The sequence below is a fragment of the Desmodus rotundus genome, chromosome 11 (assembly GCF_022682495.2).
Source record: "Desmodus rotundus isolate HL8 chromosome 11, HLdesRot8A.1, whole genome shotgun sequence".
Taxonomy (NCBI): domain Eukaryota; kingdom Metazoa; phylum Chordata; class Mammalia; order Chiroptera; family Phyllostomidae; genus Desmodus; species Desmodus rotundus.
Genome location: NC_071397.1, coordinates 78,000,846 through 78,028,543, shown reverse-complemented (window position 1 = coordinate 78,028,543; position 27,698 = coordinate 78,000,846). Strand labels below are relative to the sequence as shown.

General features: G+C 38.7%; 1 protein-coding gene across 16 annotated transcripts in view; it reads left to right on the top strand.

Annotated features, from left to right (window-relative positions):
- EPB41L2 (erythrocyte membrane protein band 4.1 like 2) overlaps positions 1 to 27,698 on the top strand; it is a 205,498-nt gene that overhangs the window by 52,350 nt on the left and 125,450 nt on the right. The window contains exon 1 of one of the 16 annotated variants that reach the window (XM_053913800.1): positions 685 to 742. The exons of 13 other annotated variants lie outside the window; for them this stretch is intronic. The gene's annotated coding sequence lies outside the window, so the exon portion shown is untranslated. Of the gene's footprint in view, positions 1 to 684; positions 794 to 4,077; positions 4,100 to 27,698 lie in introns of those variants that run through there. 2 more of the 16 variants (XM_053913799.1, XM_053913802.2) reach the window with 2 other exon arrangements.

The following is a 27,698-nucleotide window of genomic DNA, read 5'->3' as shown; positions in this document are numbered from 1 at the left end:
TGCTGTATGTAATTTGCTCTCTAGTGTTGCACCAGGAAGTTTGTTCAGTATAATATAAAGAACCTCCTTTTTGATTAACTGCTTGATTTTTCCCTCTGTCTTTCTGTAAGCTGCTTGCCTTAGAAGAGGCCTCGGAAGCCTCTCTATCTCCCAGCTTGCTCACTGTAGGAAAGTGTCAGGATGCCGAAGATGTGATGCAAAGGGAGACCGGTTCCAGGAGCTTCACAGGCAAGCAGCCATATGCACACACACCCTTCACGGACCAAGTACACTTGTGTGGTCTCTGTATGTGGGTGCACACACATGTTCTTTTCCCTTCAAAAAGAAGTTCATAGGCGTGACGGATTTGTGCAGAAAGTTTCATGTGTTGCTAGAGTGTAATCTTATTTATCTTAAGTCTTTTTAAATTCATTATATTTAAGTAATAATGGATCCTCATATTCTCTAGGCCGTTTAGAATCATTTTCCCCCTGTTTCTTTTTGGTTCGGCGAAAGAGTAAATTAATTTGGGAATTACTTTTACAATTGGAAAGCAACTCTACTTCCTAGAGATACTTATTTTCACTGTTCAGTTCTAGTATTGGTTGCATTACTTCTTGATCCGGGGCTGGGCCACCTCTGACAGAAGACTTAGGAACTGAATTGTGTCAGCACTGCCACTTAAGGCGTTTACCCTAATCCAGGCGTCCTTGGACTTTTTTCTTTTCGGTGGCAGCAGTGATCGCTAGCCTGGACTGCAGGGGTGAGTTGTGAGGACATCTGTGGCTACTCAGTGGGTTCGTTACCAGTAAATGTGAGTTGGTGCTTTTCTTTGGATGCTCTGTTTTGACTGCATGAAGATAGAGATTTTTATGTTATTTACAGGTTCATCCCAGAACAAAATGAGTATCAGTGAATTCTGTCTCACAGAGTGCTGCTGTTACACAGCAAGAGAAAATGGAGGTGAGGGCCAGTGAGGAACCAGCCGCAGAGCTTACATGGTCCAGCTTTGGGTTTTTGGTATTTGTGTTGGCCAGGTTTCCCGGAAGACAAGCTTATATTGTATTTACATAGATAATCCTGAAACTTCCATGTCAGTGTTACAGAATTATATTCGATGCTCCAGAAAAACAGAATAGTGAGTTTCTTGTCTCATGCCACAGTTCTGATAGCCACAGCTACTGTTCTCTTGGACAGGCACTTCTTCACTTTTCCTTGTCTCTGCTTTCTGCTGTGTGTGATAAATGCACGAGCAAGAGATTATAATAATACCTATAGTTTAAAAAAGAAAAACAACCACCATTCCACATTTCCATACTGTTTTGCACCATTAGGGAATCAGAAGCTCAGCAGAGTGAGGAGCATTGGGAACAGAAGATACCAAGAGGGAAGTTTGTTTGGAAAAATGGGCAAATTCATTTAGAAACATGAGCTCATCACCTGGTCGATTTAATACATTAGTTAATACAGATAAGAAATACCTGGCAGATATTCTAAAAAATGATCCCTGAGTCACGTAGCTCAGTTTAAAGTTTCTTAGTTTCTAGTATCTGTCATATAAAGGATGGGCTAAATTATCTTTTCAGATTCCTCCCAGATCTAAAATGATAATTCAGGAGGACTACAAAATATATAATTGTAGGACTTGTTTCAGAACCATTTCTATTTTCTTGTCACTCTTCTTAGAATTTAATACCTTTTTAAAGATAATGATTCTGTCGGGGAGTCTTAACCCTTGAAAACCAATCATGGAGGCTGAAGATAGTATGTCCCAGACCCCTCACGTTTTTCTACTGTGAACCTGAAAAGATGGCATGAGATTTCTTGTTATAAAGGTGCCTAAAATAATATTTGTTCCACTAGAGGGCTATTCAATTTAATATTAGGCTTGCTTTATTGAATTGTTAAGGTGATTATCCTGGATAATAGAAAAATGAGATTATAATTGTTTGAAAAAATAGGTGCACTGAGTTTCTTTTCTTAAAGGTGTTTTTTTATACCCTCATTTCTTTCTACCCGAAGTCACTAAGAATAACTCGCTGCGCACGGGTGTGTTTTTTGCCGTTGAGGATACAGGGATGCGTGAGAGAGACTTGTTGGGTGGGATGGGAACGCAGGGAGCCTGGGGCCTGTACTGAAGAAAAGCGCTGAGCTCTGGAAGAGATGTAGGGAGTGCTGTGGGAATCTGGAGGAGGGAAGGGTGGCACAGGGCGAAGAGTGGCCATCACATGTATACGGGAGAAATTGGGTTTCCCTTCTGCCGTTGCTAAGGTTTTCCAAACAGATGCATGATATGATCAGAACTGGAGTTTAGAAGATCAGTTTGGTGGCTGTTCAAAGTAGGATTAACAATTTATGTGAAACAAGTAGTTACGAGAAAAATTTACCCACTGGTAGCTTATTTACTGGTTTTACTTTAATCAGAGAATCTCCTGTTTGTAATTTCAACTGAAGTTTTTTCTCACAATACAAAAAGTCATCAAATTGTGTTTTAGGCTGCTATCCACTGTAGATAGCTAAGTTCACACCCTTCAGATAGAAGGTAGGGAATAATCAGCGTACGGTCCTGGTTTTGATCTTTCTCTATCCAGTCTGTTCCAGTACTTACTTTGTAATTAACTCTGACTCTTCACATTCCCCTCTTTTTTTCTGAGAGATTTTAAAGCTTTGTCTTAACGGTGTTTTGAAAATGTTATTTGGTTACTTAAGAGTAGGTATATCCCAATTTCCCCTCCACCCCTAATTTATTAAGCTTCTATTTCCATTTCAATATGTTATTTTAGGAAAATTCTTGTCTTATTTTGACAATAGTTTGTCTAATTCTTGTGAACATTGTTTGATGTTGATAGTCTTGAAATTCAGAGTAAAATCCTGTTGGGAAGAAAGGCAAAGTCTCAAAGCTAGTAGATGAAAGAGTTGGAACTTAGATCTGCCTGGTTACAGAGTCATTTTATATCTGTAAGCCTCGGTTGCCTGATCTGTAAAATGAAAGCATTGGTAGTTCATTTCTCATATAAAGTTGTCATGAGACATGAAATGAAATGAAATGATCTGTGTAGATTGCTCAGCATAATTCCGGCCTAGGCTGTTTATAAGCTGTTTTAAACAACATGGATTATAGAAGCACATTGTTTATGAATCTAAAAAAAAAAACTTAGTTGAGTCAATTGATAAGTAATTTTTGAATGTTTTAGTTATCATTTTTCTTTTCAAGTTTGATATTTGAAATTACCCAATTTTTAAAACATGAAGCTCTCTTTTCGTTTTCTGTCCTATTATGAGGGAAACTTGTGTCCTCAATAGTTCCTTTAATTCCCCCCACAGACCGTCATTCTGCAGGCTGAGTTCTGTCTTGTGTCAGTTTTTCCTGCGCTCTCCCGCTCCCCCCATTGAAACGCAATAGTCCTGTAGTGTCTTAGTGGAAACATTGTTCTCTTTGTTAGGGCAAAAGCAGTGCCTTTGTCATTCCTTTGAGACATTCTGCAGATGCCATTTTGCAGCTCTGAAAAATATGTCCCTGTCCCCTTGTGCTGTGTTAACTTGTGTGTGTGCATGGCTCGGTATTTTAATGAAGTTGTAGTGAAAACTTGACAGTGCTACTTGTCGTATGGTAACAAAACAAAGAAAGGCTCTTTCTTGACAGAATGTAGATCTGTGCCCTCTGCCTCTGCAGCGCTGTGCGGTCTGAAGGTAGGTCCCTCCTGCACTGAGATGTGCCCTCGGATGTTCGATATTTCCTGACTGACCTCGTAGGAAACTGTTAAAACAACCTCTGAGCAAGAACTCTAAGCCTTTTGTTGATGTGTATTGCTTTTTAAAGATGTCCTAATTTACATGTTCTTAATAGCATTTTAAGTGGCGAGTATACACTCTAATTTGCTAAGTGGCTTTAATCCTTGTATTAAGAGGAGAAGTGGAGGCAAAAATCTGTTGGGAAATCGCTCTGATAAAATCCAGGAAATTCCTCTCATTTTTAAAAATCCAGTTAAAATCTAACTTTAAAAGAAAGACCTCTGATGTAACAGTGTCTGAAAACATGTGCCGTGTGAGTCCAGTGATCCCTGGTGTGTGGCGCCAGGCTCAGCAAGAGCAGCAGTATGAGTGTTCCTCTGCGTTTTCGGTAAGTCTGTGCCACACAGCGTGGGCCCAGTTTATTATAACTCTGCTGGACTTAGTCATTCTGTTTTGTATTGCCTTTAAAACTGCTAAGCAGGCATATAGAAATAAAGGGAGAAACCTTCACATTTTTTGCTTTAATAGACTTTATTTAAATTTTTGTCTTTATTACAGTAATAACATATTCAGTGAAGAAAAGCTGGTAACATAGAATGACACAAATAATGCAGAATTTCCTGTTGCCCACATTCAGGAACAGCCACTGTTACCATTTTGGCTGAGCATTTCCAGTCTTTTATCTGTCAGCTTTGTACACGTGGGTTAAACAACGGCATTATCCCTTTAAAACTGCTTGTTTTTCCTTGGCACAATGTGGTGAATGTGTCTCCATAAATTCTGAAGATAGTAGCGTCTAGCTTTGGAAATGTTAATCCATAGGGCATTCATTCATTAGATGGACTCAAAAGTTCTCAATTAGTTGAAAGTGTGTATATTTATTGCCTGCAGATACATGTGTCAGAAAGGGGTAGGCTAATCATTTTGAATGTTTTCCAGGATCATAAAAACATAACAAGGCTATTCTAGAACTGTTAAGAAGCCTTTGAGACAAGTAAAGATCTTATCACATAAGCCCTGGCTGGTCTCGGATAGCTGGCTCACCAATTCCCAATGAGAGCTGATTCCGCTGTGGCTTGACTACTGTCATCTGGGGCAAAGGCACACAGGGATTACAGTGTTTGCATATGTCTAGCCACCAGCTGGACTTGTTTTATATAATGATAGCGAGCCCTGTGCCATGCCATTCCCTCTGTGTCTTTGAAAGATAAATATACAATTGGTATAGGACAGATCCTGTTACAGTAAACTCCATGGCAGAAATAAACTCTTTATACGGATATTCCTATCTATTAGGGGTTTGAGTGGGAGGGAACTCTTCCAAGGGGCTTGGTGGATACTGGGGATACTCTTCCAGAAGGGAAAAAAAATATCTTGGACCCTGCCCTCCTTACACCGGGGTCCAGCAGGAAGAGTATTTACTTTTGATCTATAGATAGTAGGATGGCAAAAACAAATGTCCTTATGTTATAACTATGCTGTTTCATTGGTTGGTTCAGCATTTGTTGAGTTTAGATGTTCTAGTGTGGTTATGGAATTTATAGGGAATAATGGGAGGAGATACTAGGGGATTGAGAAGAAGGATGTGAGATATGATATGAGATATGGGTTCTAAACTGTGGTGGTTTCGAAAGTGCTGAATAGAACTAGTGGGACTCGTTAGCCTGGGGTTCATTAGGGTGGGAGGAAAAGATCAGACAGAGGGTGACAAAGGGGAAATCAGTTGTGGCAGCGAAGTCGGTTTATGTGGATGCTGCATTTTCCCCTTTTGTCTGATATCTGTGTCCATGCATTTCTATATATTCAAGTAAATATATCAGTATGTATGTGTCCTTTCAGAGCATATAGTCATCTTCTCTGGACATACAAAGTCCTGTTGGCCTATTGCATCTACAAGCGATGTTTTGTCTCAGAGAACATGGTCTGCAGGTAATGCTCATGCCTCTGGTTCCATTTCCATCAGCTTGAATGTCGTTTGGGAGACCCGTTGCCGAAGTTTCCCCCACAGTACTCTGCTCTGCCCTGGCTATGGCATAGCCATAAATAACATTCTGTAGGTCATCATTTGTGTGATTCGTGGGGTAAATGATGAGGAAGTGAAAGCAGTGACTGCCCTGGATGGAGCTTGTCCTCGAAGCGTGATTCCTGATCACATCTTACTGTCGTCGTTCTGTCCACTGGGATGGTTGTGTTTACCCCCCCACACATATCTCAGGGTCATCTCAGAGAAGGGGCTGCATTGCTCTTAGCCCAGTTTAGTTGGACTTCCCCATTGTAGGCATCCTGCTTTCTCTGTCGGTGGGTGTTGCTGGAGTGGTAGAGCGTTCCTGCTGGGTTAGATGGCAACTACCAGACTTCCCTTTTACAGCCTTGTGCTTTGTGAATGTTAGTGTGTACTATAACCTCACAGGTAACTTAATTGGGCTTCCCTCCATCCCAAGTTTGATCTGGGTATCTTGTAGCTTAAAAATCCATGACTGAGCTATTGTTAGGTTTGGTAATATACCGCCTATTTGTAACCTTATACCTGAAGTCTTGGGTTGGATTTTTTTCACCCCAAATGTAGACACGAGCAGTGGACGGTCTAGACAGGGGGGAGTCAACGTTAATAAGGACACGGAGGCACAGAGATTGATTTTGTGTTGAGGGGCTGACGCGGCTGGAGTTCGGGGTAGTGAGAGAGGGGATGGAAAGCAGAAGACAGGCTGTGAATCTGGACTGGAGCCAGCGCGTGCTCAACACACAAGGTTATGCTGAGGTATTTGGTCTTCATCCTGGCGGCTCTGCAGAGCCACTGCGCGCCTTTTGAAAATGATTTTCTTTTTCTTCCCGAAGGAAGAGACAATGACAAATATATGTGCTTAAAGAAATATGACATGACAGATTTTCTGGAGAATTACCTAATTTACCTGGATAGCTATTCTGGTGATTTTTAGTGTCGTTAAAGGAGCCTTGCTTTTTATTTCTTTTATTTATAACTTCTAGGTGACATTCCAACTCTGGTAATGCTCTTGTATTTCTCTGTGTAGTAAATTCTGGTCTTATGCATTCTCCTTTCTTGGTGGTATTTGTTATAAAGGTCATTTGGATCAAATATTTATTTAACTGAATTGTAATAGTAAACCTTGTTGCCAATTAAGTACATTGTATTTACTACAGATTGATAATACGAAGTTTGGGAATTTTGACTGAAGTAAAGCTGTCTTTGGTATTTGTTACTCTTTATTAGATAAATTTGTACACAGTCTTACTGTGTGCCAGGCTGGGAATTCAAATGGGAGTAAGAAGATTGAGCTGCTGCTGAGTTCACAATAAGACAAACTGATGCCAAGAATTCAAAAACTGGTCACTTTAGCAGTAGAAATCCATATAGAGAAAGGACAACAAAGTGAGCCTGCATGGAGAGAGGAAAGGCTTGAGAGTTCTGTTGCTGTACTGTTTGTGTGTGTGTGTGTGTGTGTGTGTGTGTGTGTGTGTGTGACTGGGATTTCGTTTGTAGCTAATATTAGTTAATGAGTATGATCCAGTTATTTATTCGTCATCATATGTTCCTTTTGACTACTTTATTCCTTTTGGTTCCTTTTGACCTACTATATTCCAGGGACTATATTAGGTTGTGGGCAAAGACTTGCAGTCTTGCAGTCTCTCCCCTTTAGGGATCTGATGGTTTGCATGGAGAGGCAGCTGGTTAATAGCAAAGCCAGGCATTCTGGGGACTTGGAATTGCCCTGCAAAGCTGATAAATAATTTTTTCTTAATTAGTCATTTTGCTTAATATTTAATGGAATCTTACTGTGTATCAAGTGTGTAAGAAGGGAAATCCTTTTGTAAATCACCTTACTAGTTGCTTAAGAAATATTTGTTCAATGAATGAATCTTCTGTGTAAGAATAGATTTTTATAAACTGGTATTAATTCAAAAGAATATTTGCATTAGTTGCTATTGGCTGTTTCTGCATGGAAAGGATACTTTTTTTTTTTTAATTGAAATTTCCAGGAAGTGTCACTGTCCTGGGGTTTTTGTCCAAGCACTTTTCTGAAGCCAATGGGTGGGTGTATATTTAGATCCAAGAGAAACAAATTATAACCATGGATGTGAACTTTTCACAGTCTTCTCAAAATAAAAGCTTGAAATATATATTTTTTATGCTTTTCTTTTGCAAAGACTAAAATATCCTTTCTAAAGAGGAATAAAACAAAGGTAATATATTAAGCTCACATGGACCTTTATATTGTTCCCACCTTCCCTAGTAATTAGCAGAATCCCTCAAAATGTTCACTGAGCCCATAATTTCAAACCATAAAAATTATAGAAGTATTTATGTGGTGAGGTTCAAATACATTGGACATTGCTATCTTAAAGAATATAGGCATTTTGGGAGTAAAAGAACAAAAATATTATAGCATTAGATTTACGAAGGCAAGTAAAAGAAAATAATGGATATTCATTAAGATCTTTTTATTCAATGGGGCAAATTAGATATGTTGAAAGTCTCTTAGCTTAAATTTATTAAATATGAATGCAGCTGGGAGAGGTAAAGGCTTTGCAAACTGTGTAGACCCTGCAAATGCAAGCCTGGTGTGACCCGCAGATTTAAGCTTCCCGCCCCTCATATGACCACCATCCTGTCCGCTCCTGTTTGGTGCAGAAGAGCACACAGCCATGGAGCTGCATGTTCTTAACCTGGTAAAAGGGGGAAGTGGAAAAGGGTAGGAATGCTACAGCTGTAAAGTTGACATATTTTAGGTTCAAAGCCACTGGTGTTTCTAAATTGTGGTCTTTAAATGAAGATTGTACAGTTTAGTAACTAAAATGTACTTGCATGATTAGGATGTAAGCACCTTCAGGACGTTTAGTTGCATACCCTAAGTGTAGTATATCGACCCCAGTTATTTGCAATGTGAGTTCTTTTTCTAGACTTTAGCTCCTTACTCTTGCACTAAACAAAGTATCCCATTTCTGCTGTCTAGGGCCATCTCTTTGCTATTACAGTTTATTATTTACATCACAGTTTGTTTTTTCATACCAGTTTTGATCCCAGTCCTTATAGTCAAAGTACATTTCTTGTACATAACAGAGAATTGGGTCTTGATGTTTTTTCTCAGAGATTTTGACAATCTCCGTCTTTTAATAGGTACATTTACATCATCTGCACTTAATCTACTTATTGGTGTGGTTGGGAACCATCTTGCTATTTGGTTTTTATTTGGCATATGTTGTTTGTTTCTTTTTTTTTCTCTCTTTTCCTGTATTTCTCTGGATTGGGTGTTTTTCTGATTCCATTTTAGCTCTGTTGATTTATTTGTTATTCCTCCGTGTTTTATTGTGCAGAGAATTGTGCTGTGACCGAAATCCAACCACAAGCTTGGTGTATTTGGATGATGCGCCAACCAACTGAGCTACCTGGCCAGGGCTCAAAGTAATAGTTTTAAAGTTTTTTTGTTTTGTGATTAGAATTTGTTCGTGGTACCAAACTGCTTTCCAAAAGACGCCCCAAGTTTTTAAAGTAACTTTTACCTTATGAGATTCTCACTGTTCTGGATTTTAACTTACTAGTCGGGTTTCCCTGCTTACCTATCAGGTTTTCTCTCACCTGTAGACTTTTGTACATGTTGCCAGGAATATCTACTCTCAGGCCTCAGTTTACAAGTAACTTCCTCAGGGTTGCTTCCCTCCTGTGGTTCTTCCCTTTACTGGGCCCCCTCCTCTCTGTTAGATCTGTGTGCTCTCTAAACAACTTCCTCCTTCCCCAGTTGACTCTTCACTTACCTTTCTCCCCCATCAGGTTTTTAGCTCCCTAGAGGCAGTTACCATATCTGTGTTCACAGTTGTCTGGCACTTAATGAGCTCTCAATAACTATTTGATGAGTAAGTGAATGATGACTGAATGATCTGATATTGGGCTTCCTGTCCTTCATTTTTAGTGCTTAGCTTGTCCTGCTGAGCTGGTTGGTAGCCAGTGAGTGTTGCTTTGGTGGGTTATTGGCCTGATAGGGAGATATTCTTCTGAATATTTTTCTCATTAATCATACGCAGGTTACTCTGTACCTGCTTGAGTAGGTAGATTGCATCTATCATGTTTAGTTTTTACAGTACCTTGAACTCTATTCTTGTTATGCAGACGTTTGTCTAGTTCTATCACCTTTGGGTGCTCTGCCGTCAAATAGTCTTTTTTTGTCTTTTTTTTTTTTTTAAGGAAATTCTGGCCTTTAAGATGCCTATTCTCTATTATTGTATTACTAAAACTCTCAACAATAGTCACTTTTTTGGAAATAAGGTGAAAGGTGAATTATAACTACAATAGTAGCAAATGCTAGAATGAGGGACATTCTCTTTGCTTCTGGGGTAACTTCCAAGTTATCACCCTAGGCTTTGATTTCTATAATCCTCTCTAAAGATGGCACATCATCACTGTAAACTGGGCATGTATGCTTAAAAGTTCTAAACTCTTGCAAATTCTCCTTGTCTTCTGGGTTTGCAACCTTGGCATTATTTTTAGTTATGTCTCTTCTTCATCTGTCTACCTAGACATCAACCTCTATGGGATATTTTCTCTGAGATTTATTTAATATGAGTCCCTTATTTGTCATCATTACTGCTGCCTCCACATGAGCCTAATTTTGTTCCCCAGCTTTACTGAGATAAAATTGGCAGAATTGTAATATACGTAGAGTATAACATGGGGATTTGATATATGAATCATTGGGAAATGATTCCCACATCGGGGGGTAATGCATCTATCACCTCACATTATTTAACCTTTGTTCTCTTTTGGTAACGCTTAATCTTACTCTCTTAGCAAATTTCAAGTATGAAACACAGTCTTATTAACTGTAATCACCATGATAATGACTAATGAGCTTGAGTATCTTTTCTGTGATGATTGGACATTTGTATATCTTCTTCAGAGAAATGTTTATTCGAGTTCTTTGCCCATTTTTTAAAATTGGGTTGTTTTCCATTTTGTTGTTCAGTTCTAAGTGCTTTTTATGTTCTGCATACTAGAAACCTTTATTGGAAATATGGTTTACAAATACTTTTTCCCATTCTGTGGATCATCTTTGCATTTTCTTCAGAGTGTCCTTTGGCTCACAAATGTTTTAAATTTTGATGAAGTCCAGTTCATGTATTTTTTTCTTTTGTTGCTTTTGTTTTCGGTGTCACATTTAAGGGTTGGTTGTGAAATCCAGACATGAAGGTTTACACCTCTTTCCTTCAAAGAGCCTCATTGTTTTAGCTGCTACATTTTAGGTCTTGGGTCCATTTTGAGTTAAAATTTGTACATGGTGTCAGGTAGTTCAGATTCATTCTTTTGCATGTGCATATTCGCTTGTCCCGGCACCATTTGTCGAACAGACTATTCCTTTGTGGTACATTTGTACAGTGGAATATTACTTGGTCATAAAAAGAATGAAGTCTTACCATTTGTAACAACATGGATGAACAACATGGATAGACCTAAAGGGTATTATGTGAAGTGAAATATGTCAGACAAAGATAAATAACATGTGATTTCACTTACATGTGGAATCTAAAGAAAAAAGTAAGTGAACCAACGAAACAGGAACAGCGCAACAGATATAGAGAACAAACAGGGTTGTCAGATGGGAGGGGTGTTGGGACGCTTGGTGAAAAAGGTGAAGGGATTAAGTACAAATTGATGGTTACAAAATAGTCACGGGAATGTAGAGTGCAGCATGGGGAATATAGCCAGTACTGCTCTAGTAACTATGTATGGTGCCAGGTGGTGGGTACTGGAGTTATTTCGGCCATTGTTTCTTGACATATAGTTGTTTAACCACTATGAATCCCTGAAACTAATATAAAATGATATTGAAGGTCAACTGTAATTGAAAACAAAGAAAGAAAAGACTATTCTTTCCCTATTGAATGGACTTGGCCCCTTTATTAAGATAAAATGTATAGATATACAGGTTTGTTTATTATTCTTACGCCAGTGCCACACTGTTTTGATTACCCTAGCTTTGTAGGAAGTCGTGAAACAAGGAAGTGTGAATCCTTCCACTTTGTTTTTCGATTTCAGGGTTACTTTGGCTGAGGTCTCTTGGCAGTTCCATATGAATTTTAGGATTAGCCTGTTCATTTCTGCAAAAAAGGCAGTTGGAAATTTGATAGGGGTGCATTGAATCTTTCAGATAATTTGGGAATTATTGCCATTTAACAATATTAAGTTTTTGAATCCATGCATATAGATTTATTGAGGTCTTCTTGAATTTGTGTGAAGAGTGTGTTGTAGTTTTCAGTGTACAAGTCTGGTTTCTTGGTTAAATTAATTGTATGTATTTTATTCTTTTTGATGCTAAGTAGAATTATTCTTTGGATTGTTTATCGCTTACTTATAAAAATACAATTGAGTTTGTATATTGATCTTATATCCTGAAACTTTGCCCAATTCCCTTTATTAGCTTTTTTTTCTGGATGTTTAAGGGTTTGTTGTTGTTGTTGTTTTACATATATGATCATGTCATCTGCCAATAGAGATCATTTACTTCTTTCTTCCCTTCCTTCTTTTTGGATGCTTTTTATTTACTTACTTTTTGCCTAACTGTCCTGGTTGAACTTTTAGTACAGTGTTGAATAGAAGTTGTGAGAGAGGATATCCTGTCCTGTTCCAGATCTTAAGAGGAAAACTTTTGGTCTTTTACCTTTAATTTATGATGTTAGCTGTGGGTTTTCGTAGATGCTCTTTCCAAAAAAGTGACCTTATTTCCAAAGAAGTGACTGTGTTGAGTAAGCTCCCTTCTATTCCTAGTTGAGTATTTTTATCATGAAAGGGTGGTTGGGTTTTGTTAAGTGCTTTTTCTGTCCTTTGAGATGGTCATGTATTTTTTCTCTTCTATTCATATGATTTATTATATTGGTTGAATTTTTTTATGTTGAATCATCCTTGTATTCCTGGAATAAATTCCATCTGGTCATGGTGTAAGATTTTAATAATCTTTCTGGATTTGGTTTGCCAGTATTTTGTTGAGGACTTTTGCCTCTATATTAGTGACACCGGCCTGTAGTTTTCTTTATTCTAATGTCATTGTTTGGCCTTAGTATCAGGTTGTCATAGAATGAATTAGAATGTTTGGGTTTTTTTTGGGGGGGGGGCTTGATGAATATGTACTGATGAATATTTGTGGTTGCACAACTGACTGTATTACAAACCTTGAATTGTACACTAAGTGGGTGACTTGTATAGTACTTTCTGAGTAAGCCGTTACCAAAACAAAACAGTAAGTCTTTTGGCGAGCTCACCTGTCTTCTCGGACCCAAAGTCATCCTGGCCTTCAAAGTCCTCAACGATTTTTGCAGCTATGATACGTCAGCATTACCTGTAACTTATCTTTGTACGCCACTAATCCAGTGATTGTGGTCAACCTTCTGCCCTGCTCACCACTTCCTACTCCCCAAGCTCTCCCAGAACATCTTGTGCATCGCACTGCTTTGCCCCGCCCAAGGATTCTTCCATTTGTCTTGGACTTCCCTTCTCTTTCCTCCCAATGACTATCAACCCTTTCTTGGCAGTCTTTTCAAGTTTCTTCTATTTATTATTCTAGCTTGCAGGTGTTTTCTACTTCCAGGTCCCTAATCTGATGATTGTTATTTCATTAAAAAAAAAGTTATATGTGAGTCGGAATGTGTGAATTTCCTTAAGGAGACAGTGGGACAGAATATTTGAAATCAGAACTGTTCTGGGAAACCTGGTATATGTGTTTATAGTACCCATAGGCATGTACTTTTTAAAAATGCATGTACAGTTAGCTCACAAGTTTATAGGGTTTACTTTTCATTTTGCACTTCTCTGGTCTCCCCAAATGGTTCTTAGCACTATGAAGAAATGCATGGTGTGGTATATCCAGCAATTAGCATAAACACCAGGTATCTACTGATGTACATGTATACGTTTGAAAGATAGAACGATTCAGAACTTTCAGTTGTGTTTCACAGTCTTTCTTATGTATTTCTAAAAAATAGTTTTGAGAAAATTTATTGTGTTGGAGTAGAAACAGTTAAGTCATAATGTACAGCGTCCACATGCAAATGTGAAGCATAGGTAGGCAAGACTGGTAGGTAAAGGCTGCCTTTTGGTGTTCGGTGAAGTGTTACCAGGAGGTTACATAAGCACCATGGTGTAATGTCAAGAACATATTTCAAATAAAGTAGAATTGGATTCAAATCTCAGGTATCTCCCTTATAATTGTTGTGGAGTTAAGGCAAGATCCAAATTCAGGTTTGTGCAGCTTCAAGACTGACAACTAACTACTGTGCTGTTATGCATTTGATGCTTATTAAAGGAAGTTATTTTATTTCTCTGAGCCTCATTTTATTCACATATAGAATGAACTTGCTGTGCAGAGATGTTTTGAGGCATAAATAAGGATGTCTGTAAAGCATTGAACAGAGAACTTGCTCACAAAATAGGCAGGCCTATTTCTGTTAGTAAAATGCAATATTTTGTTTGCTTCAAGACAATAGGCACCAACAAAAGAGATTTTGAAAACATGCCTGAAACTTATGCAGAGAAATTTGCTTATCTTTCGGCTTTAAAATATTGAATTCTTTATATTTTGGCACAAAGTTTTCAGTGTTCTTTTTCTCTAGAATTTAGATGATTTTCCAAGTAAGTCATTCGCTAGTAATTACTTTCTTTCCCTCTATTGTCTTTTTTGTTGTTCAGAATGAGTTTTAATGAAAGAAGTAATGGATTATACTTTCTTTGTCATTAACTTCCCTTCTGAAGAATTTGAGAATATCTGACATTTGTGGTTAACTGAAGCTGTTACATAGTTAAGCCTTAGGCTTTGCATTTTCTGGAGTGAAGTTTAGGAAGGACGGGTTTTTTGTTGTTAGCCATAATAGAAGTGAATTAGAAAAGTGGTTATTAGCTTTCATCTTGGCTACAGAAGTATTTGTATAAGAGTATTTGTTGTTGTTGGTATAGAAACGTACTGAGAACTACAGCAGGGAAAGCATCACAAATAAAACATTGATTTTTTTACCTGAATTGTTTTTCTTATGTTGGAGTTATTCATAACTGGTTTTAAAATGTCTGACTTTTTATTCCCAAGTATTATACATATTCAGTTATCATAAGTTCAGGATACGTCAGTATTGAGAATATTTACTGGTATTTATCATCTCAATGGTTTTGGTCAGTCTTACTCCTTAGAGGACTGGGAAAAAAATTCTGCTAAGGCAAGTCCAAATTTCTTGTTTGTGATGGTGATGGTTTGTAATTTAAAAAATGTGTCTCCTCTTGTGTTTCTCGATAGTTTGGTTCAGCTGGGAATTTTTCTTAATGAAAACCATGTATAGGTACTTTTTTCAAGTTTTATTTGTGTTTTCTTTTACAAATTTATTATGAAGTTATACCAGCCATGCTGTCCATTTTAGCTTTTTAATAATGCTACAATTTGAATCAGGAGAAAGTGGTTCCACTACGCAGTTTGTAGGGGATAATAGCTCTGCTTCTGGCCTTTATAGACTCTCCAGCTCAAAGGAAGAACAGCTATTGAGTCCATTACAACTTCAGTGGAAGATGTCTTGCAGCTGTGCCTTTTTGGTTCTGTTCCAGAGATAGTATTTGTGTGTACTGTCAGAATGTCTTAAAGGCCCACCCTGTAAAGGGTTCAACTCTATAAAAGGAGTCTTGTTTTATAACCTTTCACATATTCTTACGGGGTTTGGTGGTGATGGTGGTCTTCATTGTCTTATCTTTTAAACTGGCATTTTATTGGGACACAGCCTTCACAGTTTGAGAATAGAATTTACAGTTATAGTTACTGTATCTTGTGCAATACAGTTAGCCAAGTTCTTGGCACACACTATGATTAAAAGAAATCACCCCTCTTCAAAACCTTACGATTTCAGTAAGTTAATTTTTAACTTCTGCCCCTATACTGATATGAAGATGGCATTAATTTCATTATATTCTTCGGGTAATTGAATAGATACTGATTTATAGATCAAGTTGACGTATCAGAAGACAGGTTATGCAGGGAATCCCAAAGTTTAAAAAGTTTAAAACACTAATGACTTCTGATGTTGAAAATTATTCAGTTTAGCCTGTTGTGAGTCATGTTGACACAAATGATAAGGGAATTGTCACTGAATATATCCTAGGAGATTGACCGGATTTTCTCCAAAATGTTTACTTTTCTCCCTGTCTCCCCTCTTTAAGTGCTCCCAAGTTCTACACGCCATTTGGGACGGAGAACCCGACTTTAGATGCACTCCTCTTTCTAAGTTTCCGTAAACCCCTTCCTCCCCGAGTTTTGGTCTCTGAGGTAGAGGCATTCCTTTTGCTGTCCCAGAGTAAACCCTTCTCTGTGGTTTTTAATCCTTTTTTTCCTCTCTCTCCTGAACTAGTGCCTGAAGCTACCTTCCCGTGCCTTCATTGTTGTCCACTCCTCCCAGCTTGACTCTTATCTTTTTGCTGTGTTTTCTCTTAAGTTGAACTTTCCCAGCCTCCTTTACAGGTTCTTTGCTCCCCATCTGGGGATTTATTATGAGCATTTTTCTTACTGTTTGCCCGGGGCGTCATCCACTTCCTCAGGTTCAAATAACACTCATTGACAAAGTAGTTCCAAATCTTAGCCTTGAAACCCACACACTGTTGTTCAGACACATATCTTTAACCATCTTGATTTTCCATCTGGATGTCACACAGTCCTGTCAGTTTAAATGCCTTAAAAGTAGAAGCTTGTGCTTCTTTTACCCCTCTTTCCTACTCTTTTTGGAAGTCCGAGTCTGGGTGAATGGCGCCACGATGTGACCTTTCACTGCCAGGAACCTGGGAACTTTGTTCCCCATTACTTCAACAATCCAAGTTATTAAATCCTGCCCATTTTACTTACTAAGTATTTATTGACTCCATCTCTTCCTTTGCATCTTTGTTGCCTCTGTCTTAGTTTAGATGCTGTTTCCTGGATCACTGGAGCTTCTTAACCAGTGTCCTTTCATTGTGTCACGTGTTCTCACACAATGCCAGAGTCATCCTCCAGGAACACACAATTAGTATGTTTTCCACTGCCTACAGGATAGAGTGAAAACATCTGAGCTTAGCATACTGGTCACTCATTATCTGGCTGCCTCCTTTTCCCTCTCCACTACTCCCCTCCTTGTGTTCCTGGCAGATGAGGCACTTACCATTCTTTACATGGCACTTACTTTTATGATTCTGTGTCCTTCACTTACCATTCCCACTTTACATTTGGCCCAGTAAACTCCTTCCTATCCTTCAAGGTTGGCTCAAATGTCACATTGGGAAGCATTCTTCCTCATTCAGTCAGTTACTTTGAATTGTCCTTGCCTGTAGTTTAACTCTTACTCTTTTCATAGTATATTTATTTAAGTCCTCTGCTTTGCACTGCTGGAGCCACGTTTTACACAGGTCTGTATCCTTAGCAGCTATCAGTAAGCAGAGAGCGATTTCTCACTGGGGAATGGATTGTTGCAAAACCCAAAAGTACAGAATTAAAATCAAGATTTCGTGGGGAAAGGTAATGGCTGGATATTCTTTGTTTATTGATTTGGTGAGTAGGGTCTGTGGATTGAGAACATATTAACACTTGTGCTAGGGTTTTCTTGCAGAATTTAAGTTTAGAGAGTTAGGTTTTAAAGACGGTGCTACAGGAGGAGAAGAGTGAAGCGCAGTTTTAAATTATGAAGGGCTGAAAGTATTCCGGGTTCGCAGACAAGTGTGCAAACCATGCCGAAGGCCTCTCTCAGGCCGAAGGAAGACGGTGGTGCAGGTGAAGTGAGGAGAGGGCCCCAGATGGGCTGCCCCTCCCCAGGGCATGATGGGTAACTGTGTGCTACTTCTCCATACGCCTTGGCTGCCCTGGTAGAAGTCATGTTCAACCATATAAAACACTTTTTTTGGATACGAACCTTGTATTGACATGTTTGCTATTTATGTGGTTCTAGTAGGGCCTCTCAGATAGTGGGAGCCCTTTTAAAGGAAAGGAAGAAAAAGAAGGGGAAGTTATGGAGGGTAGATTAGGGTAAGGAAAAATTTTCCTTATACAGCTTGAAGGGAAAACAGACAAAATGGAATTGGTAGGAGATTACTCTATGTTAATGCTTGATTTTAAAAGGTAAAGTAAAATATAATACAGTCAACCATTTCTAGGGGAAAGCCTAGATGAATTTTTTGACCATTGAAATTCTATGTGTAATAGTAATTAACGTTCATCAGCATTTTGCACTTTTACTTGTAGCTGTAGTGGTGATTCTCCTGTGTTCTTCACAACCCTACTGTTGTACAGGCAGATTGTCTGCCGATACCTTCATTTTACAGACTTAGCTAAGTGGCAACGGGGGATATATCCAGACTGAGTATGAATTTAATGTTCTTTCCCATTGGGAAGAGTAGATAATTTCTTGACAATAGCTTCTTTATTTTTTGAAACTTAAATTTTTTTTTAAGGAGTGGGAGGGTATAGGGATGCTTCTGGATGCTTCGTCTCAGGGCTCTTCATTTCTTCTGGCCCTTGGACAGCCGTAAAGGGCCTCTCTGTTCCCTGTTCTCTCCTTAACAGTGTCTCAGCCCTTTTCTTCTCATCCGGGCAGCGCACTCTGCATAGGGAAAGGCAATACAGTTATTAGTCAGAATCTGACATCTAGCCTGCGTCTACAACTGACTTACTGGGTAACCTGAACAAGAACCCAACTTCTGGCCTCAGGTTCTCCATCTGTGAAAGGCAAGGACTAGAGGTACATGAATGCTGAGAACCCTTTGGCTCTACATTTATTTATTCTGTGAAAACCCCATTTTGCTCAGCCACATATAGGGTGTTGTACAGATGCTCACAAGATCTTTGTTTCTCCTTTGTATCCAGTGGGCTTTGTGATTGGTGCTTTCATTTCTTTAACCCCCATGTATGGCAAGGGGGTGTCAGTTCCACATTAGCGGTAGCATTTGTACATTTAAAATGAGAGATGAATGAGCCTAAACATCGTGAGGCCATAATGCCTTCCCTCACCCCCCCCCCCCCCCCCCCCCGCCCCTAGGGAGTCCACTTTGTCTTGCCCTTCCTGTACTTCTGCTATAGCCCTTAATCAGATGTGGTATAATTATTTGTTTATATATCTGTCTTCCCTGCTAGACTGTGAATTCCCTGAGGGCTGGTTTGAGGGACTTTTGAGTGGTAGACCAGTGTCTGGTGCAAAAGAGGAACTTAGCAAATGTTTTCGAGACATGTGGAATGAAAATAATACATTTCCAAGTAAACACTGGATTACTGTACTGGTCTGAATGTGTAATTCTAATAGTGATACTCTTGACTTTCTTAGTTAAAAAAAAAAAAAGAATTAGCTTTGCCTAACACTTTTATAGAGAGTTTTAAAACATTAACTTTTTGACCATAGATTCCCAGCCACCACTTACATCTTTATTCCCCCCCACCCCGCCCCACCTGCACCTACCTACTCTCTTTCCAAAGCCCCAGTAAAAATCTGGGGCCACACAGCATGTTTCTTCCCTCGAGTTTCACAGATCTATAGTACTTTCTAATGTTACCTTTTTAAAGACGTGGTAGGAAAGAAATTTTGCGAATGAGTCATGAGCAGTTGTGCAAATTGTTCTGGATTTAGAGCCCGAGAGGAGCTGAACTGCGGTGGCGTGTGGTCAGAAGAGAGCGTGCCCACCGAAGCTGTGGAACCAGTGCAGTCTTTTTTCTTTGTGCTGACATTGGATAGCAGTGATCCTGTGAAATGTGGGCTGTTGGAACATTTTATAGGCCAGTTGAATTCACCCCGATTGAAAGAGCCCGAAAACTTTTCTCCGTGTTTATTCAGGAAGTATAGTCTTGCCTGATGACTGGTAGATGGGAAGATGGGAATCCTGTAAAATTAGAATCAAACACCAGAGGTTTGTTTTGAGTACTTTCTAGGTTATTTCAGGGTAATATTAGAAAATTATGTGAGCTTTTTTTCCTCGTTTGACAGATGATTGCTTCTCAGATGGAGCTACATGAGCAGAAATGGGAAGACTGAAAGCAGCTGTCTTCCTCGTTGTCTTTCTGCAACACTAGTAACTTTATTTTCTGCACAGAATTTGATTTTGTAACTATGAGTAACCCATCAGATTATTGGGTCCTTTATATCTTACTCAATTCCCTTCTTTGCCCCCAGAAAGCCAGGAGGTAGGATAGTTTTAGAAAGTGAAGACATGATACCAAGTTTAAGATAAAATCTATATATACACAAACCTGACATAAACAAAAATAGGAAAAATGTTTCCACCTAATCCTAACCAACTCCCTTTAGTATTTAAAAAAATAGTGTTTTGAGATAAACCTCAAATTTCCCTTTTTTGTGGAATAATGAAACAGTGTCAAAACATGCCTATTTAGGATCTTTCTAAGACAGATGTAATAGAAATAAATTCATATTAACAATTTTTTATATTAAGACATGTGGCTGTTTTAGCTAATGTGTTTTGTGTACGTTAATACATTTAGACTTTACTGGAAATGAATAATTTAAATGACATTGGACCTGGTTTGTGTACTTCTCTGCCAGTGATCTGCTGAGTGATCTTACGTAAGTTGTTTCACTTCTTTGGGTTCAGGTGACTCATCTGGGAAACAAGGATGTTAAAATAGAGGTAGTGCAGCATTGGTGGAAAAGTGCCTTTGATTTTGGAAGGCAGCTTTGCTCACCAGCATAACACCAATGCCACCAGCATTGGCTCTGAGGACCAGTTTGGTGTATACATTCTGGCTCTACCACTTTATTGGGGATATGAGTTTGGAAACTCATTTAAATTCTCTGGGCTCTCTTTTTCACTCTTCTTGGTTAAATGGTATTAATGGTTTGGTTTGTTTCCATATCACAGTGCCACAAGACTTTCTATCTTAGTTCCCTTAATGTTTGTTTGAATGATGAGATTGAGATGTCTCATAAGCAGGATCTTTATACTGCAGCCAGCTGAGGAGCTGAGCAGTAGCATTCAGCTTTGACTGCTATGACAAGATACCATACACAGGATGGCTTAAACAACAGGTTTATTTTCTCGTAGTTCTGGAGGCTGGAAGTCTAAGATCAAAGTTGCTAGCATGGTCAGTTTTGCGTGAGTGTTCCCTTCCTGGCTTGTGGATGGCTGCCTTCTCTCCTTGACCTCACATGGTGATGTGAGAGAGAGCAAGGGGAGGGTGAAAGAATGAGCAAGCTCTCTAGTATCTTTCTTACAAGGGCACTAATTCTACTATGATGGCCTCCACCCTTATCATTGCATCTAAATCTAATTCCTCAAAGGCCCCATCTCCATATACCATCACATTGAGGCCAGGTACGTAGTGCTTCAACATAGGAATTTTGCGGGGACACAGTTCGGTCCTAGAGTAGGGGAGTCAAGCGGGAAGGGCACCCAGGGGTGATGAGGGGTGTCTGAGCTGGATTGTAGAGCTCCACCAGTGTTAATGTCCGTAATCCAGTGCTATGCCAATAGTTCTGAGACTTCTGGATTCCATGGAGCAACCCATTTCAGAAAATGACCTGGAGCCAGTATTTTTCCAGAAAGTATACTGAAATAAATCTGTCATGTACTGGAGTATTTATTTAAAAATACATTTAACATTTAAAAAGTAAGAACATAAAAATAGAAGATGATACCTTGAATCAAATAAAATTAGATCTACTAAACTCACCAAATTGTCCTATTGTGAACCAGTGAACACTTGGAGGTGGATAGGGAAGTTTATTTACTTCCCGTATATAGAATGACTTCTTTTTTTAAAATTTTGTATTTGTTCATTTTGATAGAGATTAATCTCCTCAGAGCTAGCTAAAGAAATGTATTTCAGTAGAAATGTATTTTCAATAAGTTCCTATAAAAGCAAACCTTACCCTTTCTGTACTAGTTGGCACAGATGACATCTTGCTTATTTAAGTATCTAAAGTGTTTTCTCTGTAATTAAAAAAAGACCTGTATTTTTTTGTATTTAAAAAAAAAGGACTTAACTGTGGGCGAGTGTGAACATAAAATACACGCTGGCTGAGGTCCGAACTGCTCGGGAGGAGAGCACCGTGGCAGCAGTTTGCAGTGGTAAGATGCAAGCCTGGAGCCAGAGTCGGACTGTCTTGGTCCTGATCCGTTAATACGTCTACACGGGGGGCCGGCAGGGGGACAACAACCGGAAATTAAATTGTGGAAATGGAAATCATAGAATTGAGGAAGATTAGTTGCTTTACAGATTTCTCTGAGCTGAATCTTAAAATGAATGTGTTTTCCTTTAGTGACTTCACATTTACTTTGCTTCCATATGTATTTAATTCATATGACAGGCGTAGGATTACATTTGTATCCATCATTTCTCAATGTAGGGTTGATGAAATAATAAAACAGGGACTTATCGGCTTTGTAACTATGTGATGGAACCTATAAATCTACATTAAAATGAGCCTTCATTTTTAAATACAATGTGAAATGAATAAGCAAATTATTTTACAAATGAATCAAAATTGATATTTCATTTTTATATATTGAAAACTGGACTGTGTGTTTACAGGGTCTTTCTATATCTGGAAATGTATACATCAGTTTATAGTACTTTATACATAAAGATGATTAGACCATATATTGCATACATATACTTTTTGGTGTCTATTAGTTGGGTGGATTAAAATGACAAAAATAAAAACACAGTTGAAGGAAGGTGACAGAAAGCAAAGTAAAAATCATACACACAAAAACGGAAAAAATCCCAGCAATAATAGAATTATAAAAATTATCACAGAATTACAGTTGTGTCATTAAAACTACTCTTTATGTGCGCTTTCTTCATTTGGTGGGCAGAGCAGGCAGCAGGAAGCTGACCTTTTCTTTGGCCGATGTGAATTCTCTAGCTGAGGAATGAAGTAACTTGGACCCATGCTGGGCTTTCCTACTGAGCATGCCCTTCTCCAGCAGGGTCTGGCCTGGGTGGCACTGGTCTTGCTCATTACCTTTTGCAGACTAGATTTCCATCAGCTTTCCACACCCTTCAAATGACAGGGAACAGCAGACAACAGGCTTGATGTACTTAAAAGCTAAGTATGTATTTCAAGGGGGAGATTTTTACGAAATTTCTGTTGCAGCGGTTGGGTTTTATTGTATATGCTTGAATGTTTTGCTTTTGAATGAAGCTCGCCTTTGAGAGTGTCAGTATTCAGGGGACTGAAAACTTGGAAAATGCTACTGTAGAGAGTAGATAGAATCTGGGTAAGTACGCCATTTGAAAGAGGAATATGTTCAGTTAAATTTGAACTGAGCCCTATGAAAAAATATTTGTGTGTGTGTGTGTGTGTGTGTGTGTGGTCAAGAGTTTAGTTTAAACCACTCATTTGCATTTTTCTAGGAAAATAATTGAATTTTGTCAGGTTATCTTTAGCATAGCTGCCTTCTCAGGTTTGCTCTATGAGAGTAATGAAACTACTTGCTTTATTTTATATACTTGCCCTGCTGTTCATTTATTCAGTAGTACAATACACTATATGAAAGTTAATTATCCTATTACATTGAGGAGTATGTGAGGTTAATAGTGTTCAGTTATTTTTTTTTAACATGTTAAAGGAGGACAGATTTGAATTTAATCTATAAGGTGCTTCATTTTCATGCTAACCTGATTGATCAAAAGAAGTACTGTGGCTAGCGAGAGATCTGAATTCACATTTTTTAGCATCTGCAATTTAGTGGCCGTTAAGTTATAAAAATTACATATCGTTTTGGTGTTGTTACAATCTAAGTGTGATATTAGTTGAATAAGGACAGGCCTCCACAAGTTGTTTTACTCAGTATTTAATCTGTTGTCACATTGAACAAATGTGAAAATTCACCACGTGGCCCAGATGCTGATATCCAGACTTAGGAAATACTGTCTTCATGATTTTTCTTGATATACTCTACCAGTCTACCAACATGTTTGTTCTTTTTTCTTTAACGAACCTTGTTTGCATGCTACTTTCTAACGAAATGAAAAGCAGTACTGCTGTGATGGGTGGGGGGTGACCTTGGCAAGTTCCTTCTTCACTGTCGACACTGCAGGGAATGCCCTCATACCACTGAAGGATTTACTAGGTTTTGGGGGGTGGGAGGAGAACGTGGGAAGTTTAAGTTTTCTATTTCTAGGCTCAAGAAAGAATTGTCTGTTTAAATGATTGGCACCTTGGGTGTGGACATGAATAACTGTAAAGGCGATGCTGATGAATTGCACAGCCAGTCATATATCATACACATTATATGATATATTAATGTATAGTTTAACAAAGCAAGTTGGAAAGGGAAAATTTTAAACTTTGACATTTAGTTTGCTTGAATATTTTGGTGTGGACTCTAAGGTTGAATGCTTGGCATATTCTCCAGCAGGATCCTCTACCAAACCCTATTTACAAATGTTTGAATTTTGGGAATCTTGCCTCCAAAGAAATACATTTAGTTGAAATAAAAACTTGTCCTAGCCAGCACCACCTAGAAAGTAATTATTTGAAGCTCTTACTAAGTCAAGTAGTTTTGAGCTAAACTAATGCTCAGAGTAGAAATTTAAAAAAAGAAAAAAAGGTTTTAAGCATTTCCTAATGGCCCGTGTGTAATTTCATTGTAGTTACAGCTTTTCCCACCTGGGGGAAGTTGCTTTTTTCACACCAGGCTTGGAGGGTTCTTAAGCTAACAGTCTGCCTTCTGCTGACTTACCAGAGGACTGGTTTCAACATTTGTGTCTGCTTACCTAAGCTAGAAAAAGTCATGCAATTTGTATAGTCTCATTCTACTCTTTGGACGTGCTGTAAATATTTAAAATGGCGGAAGATCTAACAACTAAAATTTACCAAGTGAATTATATTTTTTGACAAGATTTAGGTATTTATGCCTGTCGACTGCAGCGTTTCAGAGCTTACAGAGAAGAGGATTTGAAAGTGGGAGATCAGTGTGGGCTCCAGCTTGGTGGCCTTGTCATAGTGTGGGGAGTTGATTGACTTTGACAAGCTTTTGTCTTATGACTTATTAAAATGCAGCGTCTGCAGCCTGTGCGTTTATCTTGTGCAGTTAACCTTGGTGGATTTGTCATTAGCTTATTTGGGAAAAGCCTCCTGAACCACCGTTATTTTTTTAGCTAAAGAATTTTGAGTGGGATTCACACAGGAATAGCATTAGACCGGTTGTAGATTACCGCTTGATATCAAGTGTATTTTATGATGGTCTGGGTAAGGACCCTATGCAGAAGGCAGCTGTAGGATGAGCTCAGAGAAAGTACACTCCTTCTGTGTTATGATTATGAGAGATTGTTGGCGTTGGCTTTGCTGTTTGAGTCTGGTCATGATGTCACTGGAAGAAACTGCACAGTGCATTTTTCTTTTGTTGAGAACATTATATGGTGGTGGTCCAAATAAATGTTCCCAGAACACTAGGAACGTCACAAACTTATCGAGAAGCCACAGGATGCTAATCCGGCATGCACTAGGAGCGTGCAGTTACTCATCTGCACGAATTTCACTCTCCTCGTGGGAGCACAGGAACAGATGCGGGCAGGGGGAAGGTGTGTACAGGAAACATGGCATCCTCGTGCTTATCAGGCCAGTTTTGTTCCTGCTTTTGCCTGTAAATGAGGAAGAAGCTGCTGACAGATTTGGAATGTGTATGTAGGACCAGCTTAGAAATCATTAATAAGTATCTTCCGTTATGTTTTCTTCTCCTTTTAAAAGTCTCCTTAATGTCCAGACAAATCTATTTCTAAGAGCCCTGTTCCCAGTTATCCAGCAGAAAATAGGAATAATCTTTTTGGCCTAGCCACATATGCATCAGTATTATTGTTAACAAAAGATGCCTTTTTGTTTCATTTCCACAGGATACAAAGGATAAAAAAACATAGCTAGGTTTCTCAGGAACTATATGTACTTTTTTTGTTTTTGTTTTGTTGTTTTGTTGTTTTTAAGTGGAAAATCGATATACTTACAAGAAAAGGTCTGGCTGCCCTAAAAGCTTAGCTGTTGGGCTTTAGGAGAGCAGTGTGTATAGGGAAAGGGATGGGCTCGTGAAGCATGTGTGATAGAGTTTATGGCAGCTGTGGCTTTTGGGTTGTCTCCAAGGAAGCAGACCAACCAAGCTGGGTTCACTTAATGCATTAACTATCTTAATGCATAAATATTTTTTTCCTAAAGAAGTATTTAAGTGCTTCAGTTTGTACAAACTTCCCAGAGAAAATGTTTTCTCCCCTCTCTGGACTTCCTCTACCCAGTGCCACCCACCATTTCCCACAATCACTGTTGTTAAGTCTTCAGTGCCCTCCCCTATTTTCTTCATGCATCTATAGGAAGATACGTGCGTGTGCATTCACGTGTTTATACTTCTCACGCACATGCTTTCAGCCCATAAAAGTGCACATCCTATGTGCTGTCTGAATCTTGCTTTTGTACTGGACAGAGTGACTTGGAGATATTTCTGTAACCGGGGTGGAAACCTTCCTCATGTTTTTCTTTGAAGCTACGGAGTGTGCTGTTTTGTGAGTGTGGTCTGTTGGCCCCTGCAGACACTGATCTTTTTCTTGACCAGCAGTGTTCCAGTGAATCATCTGTCCATAACTGTTTTACACGTGTGCAAGTGTATCTGTACAGTACATTCCCATGAGCGGGATGACTGGGTTAGTGTGTACACATGTGGAATTTTGGCTCCTGGCAAATTGACCTCCATTGGATCGGTACCTACTTACTCTTCCACCCGCAATTCCATGGGAGTGCCTCTGCTCCCAGAGCCATGCTCAGTGCTGACGTGAATAAGCCTTGGGACTTTTACGTTCGGAACTTTTAGCTTGTATGTATTTTACTGTAAGTGTGGTGAGCATCCTTTCATATGTTGATGTGTCTCTGCTACTTGTTTTTTGGTTAACTCTTCACTCATCATCCTTTAGCTGCTTTTTTTTTTTTTCCCTGCTGAGGGGATGGTCATCCTAGCCAATATAAAAATGAAACTTATTTTGCATTTTTGATGTTAAGGAAATTTATAACCAGTAGTATTTTATTTGGCTTTTTAGTCAAGTTACTTGAGTTCAGCTAGAGAGCAAATACAACTGAGAATGAGAATTAAGTGCTCTTTAAAAAGCATGATGCCTATTCATGTTATATGAGTATTTAATCTATGTTTTCCATGAGGGACAATTGTGTGACTTCTTGAAGAGATGACAGTGGTAGTATTTCAGAAACCTGTGTCAGCTCTACAAACTAGTAGTAATTTCTGAATATAAGTGACCAAGATTTCTCAATTAATAACAGGTTGTTTGAGTTTATCTTAATGCTAATGTTGCTACTGAGAGTAGGATTCTTTCCTTTGTATAATTGGTGTCTGGTACTTATGCTAACATACATTTGTTTGGAAAGACAGGCTAAGACACCTATACAACCCGTATCCTATAAGGACTCAGAACTTGTTATTAATGATTCTAAAGCCCCAAATGGTAGTAATAGTTTATTGATATTTATATTTTTCACAAATGATGATCAGGTGTTATGCTGGGTGCTGTTATAAAATACTGAAGTTGTTGGGGATTGGTGGCAGTATTGCATAAGCTCTCTGAAGCTGGACAGCCTGAGTTCGAATGTGGGCTCTTCCACATACTGGTTGTATGGCTTTGCATAAGTTATTTAGCCTCTTTTTTTTTTTTTTTTACCTTCTTCACCTGTAATATGTGAATAATTTTAATTCCAACCCCAAAGTGTTGTAAAGATGAAAAAAATTGTTACATACAAAGTATATAGAACAGTGCTCAGCAAACTGCTGATATTTTCATTATTTATTATTGTCGTTAATTATTTAAGTGGGTTGTGCTTACTCTTGCTATTATAATTTTTAGTGGAAAACAGACATGGTTCTTTTTTTTTTTTTAACAGAATCCCTATTTGGTGACGGTGGCCCACCATTTATTATGAATTTACTGTGTGCCAGGCACTTGTGTATGACATCTGATTTCATCCTTAGGGCCACCAGTGAGTGAGTGTGTATTATATCC